Source organism: Sinocyclocheilus anshuiensis, unplaced genomic scaffold (genome assembly GCF_001515605.1).
Source record: "Sinocyclocheilus anshuiensis isolate Anshui unplaced genomic scaffold, SAMN03320099.WGS_v1.1 scaffold75, whole genome shotgun sequence".
Taxonomy (NCBI): Eukaryota; Metazoa; Chordata; class Actinopteri; order Cypriniformes; family Cyprinidae; genus Sinocyclocheilus; species Sinocyclocheilus anshuiensis.
Genome location: NW_015549634.1, coordinates 60,930 through 71,609, shown reverse-complemented (window position 1 = coordinate 71,609; position 10,680 = coordinate 60,930). Strand labels below are relative to the sequence as shown.

At 34.5% G+C, this 10,680-nt stretch overlaps 1 pseudogene; it reads left to right on the top strand.

Moving 5' to 3' along the window:
- The window catches only part of LOC107659636 (uncharacterized), a 58,061-nt pseudogene that overhangs the window by 8,032 nt on the left and 39,349 nt on the right, over positions 1–10,680 (top strand).

Genomic DNA, 10,680 nt, shown 5'->3' with positions numbered 1-10,680 from the left:
GTGTTCATTGTGTTATAAATCATCATACTCTTAAAAGCTATAACCACAAATAAGTAAATATTATAATATATTAAAACTGTTCTTATGAATATTCATGAGATGATACAACATATTATAAGGTTTTTTATAATGCATTATGCATTCATTATAATGCCTTAAGAATACCCTTATAATGTATTATAAATACGGGCTTCATAGAAAGTGTTACCGACCCCTTTAATAAACCCATACAATTTGGTCATTAACTAAAATGAGTGCCATTAACAGGAATGTTTTTGTTTTATTTATTTTTTTAAATCAGATATTGGAGGCCTTAATGAGACATCAACCACCGGTACAGTATACAGTACAATTTATGACACAAGGGCATACTAAATTAATAAAAGAGTAGTAAGAATCACATTAGACACATTGACAGATGTGTTTGCCATTTATTTATACACATGAGCTGACATTATTCTGTGAATCTGTGATTGACCCCATTTATATATAAGAAACAGTTTTAGTTTATGCGCCTAGTATTATTATGATTTTTTTTTTTTATTTCATATCATTCATTCATTGGTTCTTACTTTCAGACCCCTGTGCTGAACTCAACTGCACAGAGGATGAATGGTGTGGAGAGAAAAACAGCATCTATGGCTGTTTGTGTAGCAAGAACCAGACCAGACCAGATTCTTTAGGTGAAACTCCTTCTACAATAATAATAAAATAATAATAATATAGGATTTTCTGCATTTATTTAGTTATTATCATTAATAATTCTGACAATGTTTTGGATGTTTTCTTTTCCAGATTTCTCAGAAACCTGTGAAAGCAGCTCTGGCTCCATGTCTGTGTCTCGCTGTCAGCTCTTTGAGGCTGGTTTTTCAGCTGACGTCTTACACCTCAATGATCCCAGCTGCAAAGGAACGGTCCGGAATGGCAGAGTGGAATTCCATTTTGATAACAATGAACACATCTGTGGTACAAATCTTGTGGTAGGACTAACTATTCAATCTATTGAAATACACCATCCAAACATTTGTAATGCCTGATAGAACCAGCAGAGTTTGATTTGACCACATGGGGAATCTCTTTGAGACTTTGTCTATAGGGAGGATTGTTTGGGCCCATCGTTTTGTTACATATTGATTATTTGGAGGGCCTAAACAGAGTATCCTAGAAACTACTTAAAGTCTCAAACAGATTCAGTGGGGAAGGGTACACAAGACTTTGTGTAACGGAGGCCAGCTGGTAAGAGCTGTGTGGGTAAAGCTCACTCCCCTGAACTCAAGAGGCTGCAGCCTTTAGCATCCTTCTTAAAACGCCTACCTCCTGTGCCGGAAACACCGGTTCAAATCCCGCTCAGAGCGAGTGAGGGGAGTAGAACTGGAGGGGTTACACTACCCACAAAAAAGACTGTGACTTGTGCCCGCATTCTCCACCATTAATATTTAACCCACCAGTTTTTCACTTGACTGCTATTTTTTACTCGATTTTAGCTAAATTGCAAAAATATGTATACATTTTGTCCACAGGCCAACGGCACCCACTTCATCTACAGTAACTTTATTCTGGGGACACCGAGGTCAGAAGGTCTCATCAGCAGAGAGAAAATCCTTAAGCTTTCTTTCAGCTGTGTTTATCCTCAAACACAAACACTTTCCATGAATGTGGAAATCAACCCAGTGGGGAGGTTGGAATCTTTTAAGCAACAGTAGTTAAGCAGTATAAAGATTAGCAGTATGAAAATGATACATCTTGAACATTTCAACAGCATTGTGCACAAGAAGCTCCCCGCTGGTGAAGGGAGATATCATGTTCGGATGATTCCATATGAGGATGATGAGTTTACCCGGCCCTTCACTGGTAGAGTGGATGCAGAGCTCGACCAGAAGATGAATGTGGAAGTTCGTGTTGAGGGGGTTGACAGCCGCCAGTTTGCCTCAGTTATGGAGACGTGTTGGGCTACACCTGTGAATGATCCTGATTACAGTCTCCGCTGGGATCTCATCGTCACAGAGTAAAGCTGTGCTTTTTGCTTTACTCACTGTAACATTTTGAAAAGCATTTTGATTTGCACAGATTAAATAATTCAATATATATCACTGTTAGGATTGCATGAGATTTTACTTTGTCTTTCAGAACTAATGCAAAAATTACATATTTTGGTACATGCAATGCAAATATGTGATGAACAGGAAATAATTTTTGTACTGAATGATTCAAATTTAAAAACAAATTGTCATAATTGCTATTCTCAGGTGTCCCAATCCAAATGACGACACAGTGGAGCTGCTGCAGAATGGCGTCTCGACATCCAGCCATTTCTCCTTCAGGATGTTCATCTTCACTGCAAACTCCACTAAGCTTTACCTGCACTGTGCTGTTCACCTTTGTCTTCTGTCGAGCGATCACTGCTCAATGGTGAGATTATAATATCTCTTTTATACAACAGTAATGTTTTAGAAAGTAGCTTTAGTACTGTAGTTGTGAAATAATTTTCAATAACAATAACAATGTAGTAAAATGTGATGGGTAAATATGAAGGTTTACGAATGTGCTGTTTATAAAACCTTGTTAATAAGGTTGGTGTTAATGCTTAATGTTCAAGGCTGCTAAAAGACTTTTTGGCTAAGCTGTTCTGAAGAATTTGTGCACTCCTTTCTTTCATGTTTGTTCAGTGATATTTATCAGAGATTCACACAGCAGGATTTTCACTTTTCTCTTTTAGGATTGTAACTCTGGACACCAGCGGAGAGAGCGCAGGTCTCTGGACTTCCATGACAGTGCTTCCATATCCATGGGTCCTCTGATGTTGTCTGAAGGCAATACAGGTGAACATTTTATTTATTTTCGTCACTAATTAAAGGTTTATAATGATTTCTGCTGTGAATACATTACATTTCATTGCATTTTATTCTCTGTTCACAGATAAGTGGGTCCCAGAGCAAGTGAAGGTATCTGAGGCTTGTTGTCTGTGTGCTTCTCTGATGATTTTATGTATTCCTCTGTTGAGTGTCCTGACCCTCTTTTAGTATATTTTCACTAAAACATGTAGCATTTTACATGCATATTGTCCTGTTCCATTTTAATGAATGTGGTTCTGATGCCACACTGGTTGTGGGTTTCTTAATATTTCCTAAAGTAATAGCTGTCATGTTGCATTTGTTTGTTTATTTATGAGCACCAAAAATAAACGATTCAACGAATTGATCATTTGCAATAGCAAAGACAATCAGATTCATGTTTATTTAAATCATGCAAAATTATTAAAAGTGTCATTCCTGTTCTACAATTCCTTTCAGTTCTGTAACTTGTTTAAAAAACGAATATGCTTGTGTTGCAGTTCAAGGAAGTATTTCATCAGAACATCTTTAATCTTTTGAATCAGTGATGATATCCAACTGATTTGCATAATTGATTTGTGTCACTCTAAAACTTCCCTTCTTGTTAGACGCATATGCTACATTTAGACAGGAAAAATGACATTGAAATTAATGTTCAGTTTAAACAATATTCCTAAGAAAATGTGTTTAAACATTTCAGTTGGTGACTTAAAGGAATATTTCTGAATAGGTTGTACATTTTTCATTGTATAAGTGCATCACCGTCTTAATATTTTATCCAGTATAACAAGCACATGATAAATTACTCATTTGAATTATTAAGTATATAGTCTGCCTTTTGTAATCAATTACTTTCAGGAATAGTAAAAAACATAAGTATTAGTGATTATTGTGATTGTTTTGCTTGTTTTCCAAAGGTTGTGTAATATGCATGAGAAATGTGATTTTTTTTTTTTAATTCTAAAGGATCTGAAGAATGTTGCCACATTGTTTGCATCATTCTTTCTGATGGGGTTGAGGTTTAGTCGTTCCTCAAATAACCATAGTTCTTCTTGTTTTGTTCAAATTTTATGCTGATGTTTGCTGGGTAATGTATACATTGAATGTAAATATGTTCCTTCCAAATTTCTGATCAATTTTAGAGTGTGAGCTTTTGTAGTTTAAATATATTTATTGAAAACATGTGAACATTTATGTAATTTCTTAAAACATATGTGTAGTGATTATGTTACCAGTGGTCCCTAACTGGTTAAACTTGATGTGAGAGACATTTTGGCCTGTTATATTATGGTGTAGTGTTATATTCAATCGGTATAACAAGTTGTTGAGCAAGAAGGTCATGATAATATGATACAATAGTTAATTTGCAATATACAGTGCATGCATAATTATTAGTCAATATTCTGATCATTTTTTTCCAAGCACATTTTACCAATTCCAAACCACATTAATCTTAATAAAATTACTCTTAAGATTGTATATAATCATAGGCGATATGTGATTGAGGGCTGAAGATGCATAGATATTAGGCAGTTTGATCTCGGAGAACCTGACTCTCTGGAGACTCCAGGTAGGCTGCAGTTTTGGAAAAGGGTGGCACTGGAGACTAAAAGCTTCCTGGTGGTTTCAAACTTAATTCTTTGCCTTCTTTCTTGAATTGTTTTGCAGTTCATATGCATCTTTTCTTCTCAACCTGTTTTTTGCAACTCTGCTGACTGTTATTAACAGCATTTTATTGTCTTTATTTTGAAAATTTCAATGTGTTGCATAATATCAGAGCTGGCAGCTGCACAATAAAGTCAAATAATTAAATGGCAAGCATCAATACAATCTCTCTCAATATAAAAAGAAATGAAATGCTTCAAGATATTGTTTAGAGATTACTGTAACACTTTACATTAAGGTTCCCTTTATAAAGGGTTTATAAAGGTGTTCATAAATGACTAATAACTTATTTACAAATGCATTATAAATCATTGATAAGCAGTTATAAATGCATGAATAAAACGGGTAATTTTAATGCAATACCTGCTAAATAGTGAGACATTTTTAACTCACATGTTATAAATGTTTAATAAATATATTTATTCAGACTTTTTTAAGCAAAACCAGATTCCTGAATAATTTTATGATTCAGCAAAAATAAGATATTATAGTGAGACTAAAGGGTGTTGTATTTATGTTTTTCTCATTTGTATCTCATGACTCGTGTCACTTTTCTTAGATGTTTCTTACCAGAATCTCCTCTGTACCTCACCCATGATTCTCCGCAAAAGTTCATGATGCCTATCCACAGCAATGATTAGACACGGATATATTTTGTTTACCAAGATAAAATTTGTAAACTTTAGTTTGGGGCGAAAATCATAAAAGCACAACCACGATTTAATAAGATATTAATAATTAAAATTTTAATTCCAATATTAGTTACCTGTGAACTTTAATGTAAAGAACTATTTATTAATGAGTTATAAACCTCAATAACCTGTGAAAGTGCACCTTAATTTAAAGTGAACACCTGTGAACCATTTTTGAACATTATAAACGTTTACAACATCTAAACATGAAACTTAATCAGTGCTTGACGCTTACCTTTTCCCAAGGAGCACATGTGCTCCTAAGTTGAAAAATTTAGGAGCGCATTAGAAAAATTTAGGGGTGCAGTGCAAATTTTTCAAATTACTGTATGTGTGTTAACTTAATAAGGGGCTATAAGGAGACATTTATCAGAATACATAAAGTACATAAGGTTTTTAAATATTTTTGCTACAGGCTAATTATGTAATTATTTATAGTCCTATTAAATTGTATGTACATTAGGTATGTGACTGTATAACATTTTCACAATAGTCCTTGAAGCTTTTGTCATGGTATATGGTTTTATCACAATATATAATTTAGTAAGTAAAATAAAAAAAAGTGTTGCCCTCCTAACATGACTTTATTAAATATAACTCCCAACATAACTTTATTAAAGATCTTTTACTAAAGAAAGACTTTATTTAAGAAAAACACACAAAAATATAAAGTAAACAAGTGTTTCAAGATTAGAGTGCAAAAGATTAAAGTTCAAATGAACGAAAGAACAATAGGTAACACTTTACAATAAGGTCCCATTAGTTAAAGCAGCTAGCTGCAGTAGCTAATTGTTGCAGCAGTTAATATTCTTTGTTAATGTTGATTAATAAAAATACAACTATTTATTGTTAGTTAATGTTAGCTCCATTGAATAATATTATCAGATACAATTTTTGATTTTATAATGTATTATTAAAAGTTGACATTAACATGAACTAAGTGCAGTCATAATTATTTCATGTTAACTAATGTAGCTAAGTAATGTTAATGGATTCGGTTAAGTGTTACCTAACAATAATAACGAATCAGTCAATATATAGATAATGTTACAGTCTATCAAAAGGAAGGCAAAGAAGACGAGGATAATCCACAACGAAAAGTCTTTAATATTATAATTCACAAAAACTCAGGCAAGAAAACAGCTCAGGGTCGTAACGTCAAACAATCACAGACAAACTACAGAACAGAAGGAAGACTTTAAGCAGGGCAGCTGATGAGGGGAAAACAGGTGAAGGGAGTTAACTAATAATGACTAACGAGCAAATTAATCAAAAACCATGGAAACTAATAGACAAGGGGACTCAGGGACATGTGGAAGCAGAAACAGAACCAAAACAGAACATAACCATGACAGATAGGCCATGTTTTAGGTTAGATTAAAAAAAAAAAGTTTGAAAATAAATAGCTTATTAAGTTTTTAAGTATTAAATATTTGGTGCTATGGTGAAGACTAAAGTGAATATAAATATCTAAATGACAGTTTGAAACAATAGCCCCTTTCACACACAGGAGCTTTTTAAAATCCCTGGTAAATTCTTTCCGGCAATTTACTGGTATGAGAAGTTGTAACATTACCAGTAAATTGCCGGAATTCTGCTCTGTGTGAACGCAGAACGAAAATTACCGGTATGAGCACGTACAAGTTCAGAACGTGCTGACGTAAGACGTCTACTCTGGGCCAATCCAGAGCCATTGAAATTCAAAATTCAATGGCTCTGGTCAAACATAACATTCTGACGCAGATGACACATTTACTCCACGCTGTGTAGTTCGGTTTGAAGTCGTCATCGGCCATCGATGTCTCTGGGCCAAAAGAAGCTGCATGAATGTGAACGTTTGACACAAAAATGAAAACATCAACAAAAAGACTGACCGCGTATACTCCTCCATGTTTATAAATACAACACCGGGAGGCGCAGCCATGTAGAGGTCATTTCCATTTAATGATGTCACAGAATTTACCGGTATTTTGAAACCGATGTGAGAATGGTGTTTTTCTGGAAAAAAGACGGAACGTCAATTTACCGGTAAAGTCGTTCCCGTAATTTTACTACAATTTACTGGAATTACTGTGTGGAGAACAAAATCGTCACTTCCTGGTAAACTGTGACACTAAATATCACTAAGAATTTAGGAGAAGCCACTGAATATAATTATTTTCATATATGATATAAATTACTTGCACCTCAGTGCGAGCAGACAAAACACAATAAATGCTCTCAATGCTTTCGGAGGTGGATGCTGCTGTTTGGGAACGCAGTCGTGTAACAATTATACAGAAATACTTTGACGACTGACTTTGCTCAGGCATTTCAGAATGACCATAACAACATATAGATGCTGTGAACGAGATCGGAACGCTGCTGCTAGTCAAGTTATACCGTCTCATAGCGTAAAGTCACATGACTTTTTCGATGCGCATGAAGGAATTTATTCGGTAAATGTGTTTCCATCGTAGTTTATGTGCATTTTTTCTTATCGGATAAAAAGTTTATCCTACTCAAATGTACGCATAAGTTTTTTATGCGCATCTTGGCGCTTCCATCCAGCTTTTTTTTAATGCGATATTCCAAAATGTGCATCAAAATAGGTGGATGGAAACGCAGCTATTGACACAGTTCAGAAAGTAGCGCAGCTGCTCTGTTTACATGGTTACCGGGATAACGGCTGCATTTCTGCCTCCGTCAGCACCTCTAGTGCCGAATGTGCGTTTTCATTTAGCGCGTCTCCTTCACTCGCTCCGCCTTTCTTCTCATCAGTGCTAATTTAAATTAAATTGTTGTCTTTTTAAAGCTCAATAATCATATAAGGCTGTATCGCTGCTTTTCCATAAATAAATTGAAAAAATTAATAAGTTTGTTATAGTCTACTAAATACATTTTCCAGTTCGTAGACATCTATTTAATGTTGCAAATGCGAGTGAAATGCTCGCACTGTCGAGCCCTGTTAATGTAACGTGAAAACCTGTGAACCATTTATTAACGAGTTACAAACATTAATAACCTGTGAAAGTGCGCCGGAGCATGGAACAGCTACTATTTTGTGCTACTGTCATCATTACGGCCGCAAACATCTTCTGTTACTACAGTACACTTTTCAAATAATTTAATTAAATCAAGTATATTTAGGTTTATAATGGGTCTGGTTCTCATACTGATGAACAGGAATTGTAGTTTGCGAGTAACGCTGCAAATATTCGTGCTTGGGCTCGGTTCAAGGCAACTGTGCCTAGTGTGAGTACACCCTTAATGTAAAGCGAACACCTGTGAACCATTTATTAATGATTTATAAACGTTAGTAAACTGTCAAAATGAACCTTAATGTAAAGTGAACACATGTGAACCATTTTATTAACTAGTTTTTGAACATCAATAACCTGTGAAAGTAAACCTTAATCACACCAAAATGATGGACTTAAAGGCATCATAGAGGATTGAATCATAGAGGATTCAGTTTCACTGAAACGTGGTCTTCATCACATCTATTTTTTTGTTCTTATTTTGTGTTTTACTTCCTTATGTATTTATGTAACAGGTATGGAATGTATTATGTTCATTTCATATGTAGAATTACACAAAAATGTTCACAATGTATACCTGATACCTGATATGCCTGTCTCTGTGTGTGCCCCTTGCCCTTTACATTTCTGACAGCAGCGTTAATCTTAATTTCCTGTCTTTGCACCTCCTCTTCCCTTTCTGCACGGGAGAGGTGAGTTTCTAATGATCTCTGATTAATCTAATTTCACCTTTGCTTAAAAAATCACTTTTATACTTAGTTTTTCTGTTTAAGTCATATTTGTGACAATTTTACGTGTATATTTGATTATTTCTGTATTTTCACTGTTTAATCAGTTTTCTGTCCATCGATGCACTTGAAGCATGTGCTAAATGCATTGCACTTTTCATTTAACAGAAAAGACAAAGGGCGAATTCACACCGTCTTAAGACGGTTATCTTTAAGGTTATCTTTTATCAGGTTTGCTGTTTGTCACTTGTTAAATTAATTGTATTGTTTAAAAGTTGTATCCCTTTTTCTCTGTCCTTTCGACACTGTCTCTGCATGGGAGAGAAAAGACAAAGGGCGAATTCACACCGTGTTAAGACTGTGTTATCTTTTATCAGTAAAAGAAGAGTCGAACCATCAGCTGATGTCCGTCTGGTTACTACATTGAAAAAAACAACAAAAAAAAAACAGATAACACCGGTTACATTTATTCATGTCCAATGTCAATTGTCATTCATTAATGTATTCAGCTAATAATTGTTGTTAAGAGCACTGACAATTTTGCATGTCAATAAAACATACTTAATTCACGCAACATGCTGCTGTTGTTATTGTTTTAATGTAAAACTCTAACCGAGGCAACACTCTAAGATGCCTCATTACTGATTTTCTGGAGCTCAGCATCAGCCACCCCGAGTGATCCCATTGGCTCAGCTAACTTTTAATGGGTATTTTTTTTAGCGCCTGATTACAATTCCTGCAAAATAGCGCTTTGATTTAGGTCGTTTGAACTTTGTTACAATGACGTATAAATTAATAGACCTGTTTAAAAAAAAAACATTTTCAGTGAGGAGCAAGCTAATAGCCTAAACTTTAATTATCCTCGCAGCATTTCATGCGGTGATGCGCTATGAAATTATTGCGGGGCAATAATTTCTGCATTAACGACGCATATTCTCTCAGAGACAACGAGAGACGAATCTCCTTCATATGCTGATAACGGTATATAGCTAAATGTTTTAATTTACTCCCTTAATATTTATCTTGTGGCCCGAACATAGGCTAGTGGAAAAAATAAATAAATACATTTAAAAAATAAATAAATAAAGAGAGAAGAAATTAACGTATTTCGTGTTAAGCAGGTTGTTTTTTCCTTTTTTAAAAAGTCGGTGCTTGAAATAAAGCTTTTTTTATTGATAATTGCAGTGTTAATAATTTTTATTATAGGCCTATAATTAATTGTATAATAAACCTGTTTTGAAAGACCCTTTTAAAAACATTTTCAATGAGGAGTAGCCTAATCTTTTTTATCCTCGTAGCGCGTCAGTTATGCGGTGATGCGCTATGAAATTATTGCGGGGCAAATTAATTGTAATATTAATTTAATAATAAAAGTAACCTAATAATAATAGGCCTAATAATAAGAAGAATGTAACAGGCCTACATTAATTGGAAATGCTAAATCCTCTTAATATTGCCAATTGAGCTAACCAAAAAAAAGAAAATAGACAATAAAAACGAGAAATGTTTGATTTCACAACCTATAGCTTCGGTTATATACTAGTGTATGAAACATGCAATTTAAAATACATTAATTGTCATTATAACGAAGTTCAAAAGACATAAATCAAAGTGTGATTCTGCAGGAATTGTAATCAGGTGCTAAAAGTAATACCCATTAAAAGTTCGTTGAGCCAACAGCCAATGGGATCACTCGGGGTCCTAAGCGGACCCGATTTCGAGGGGGGACTCGATTTATCATGAC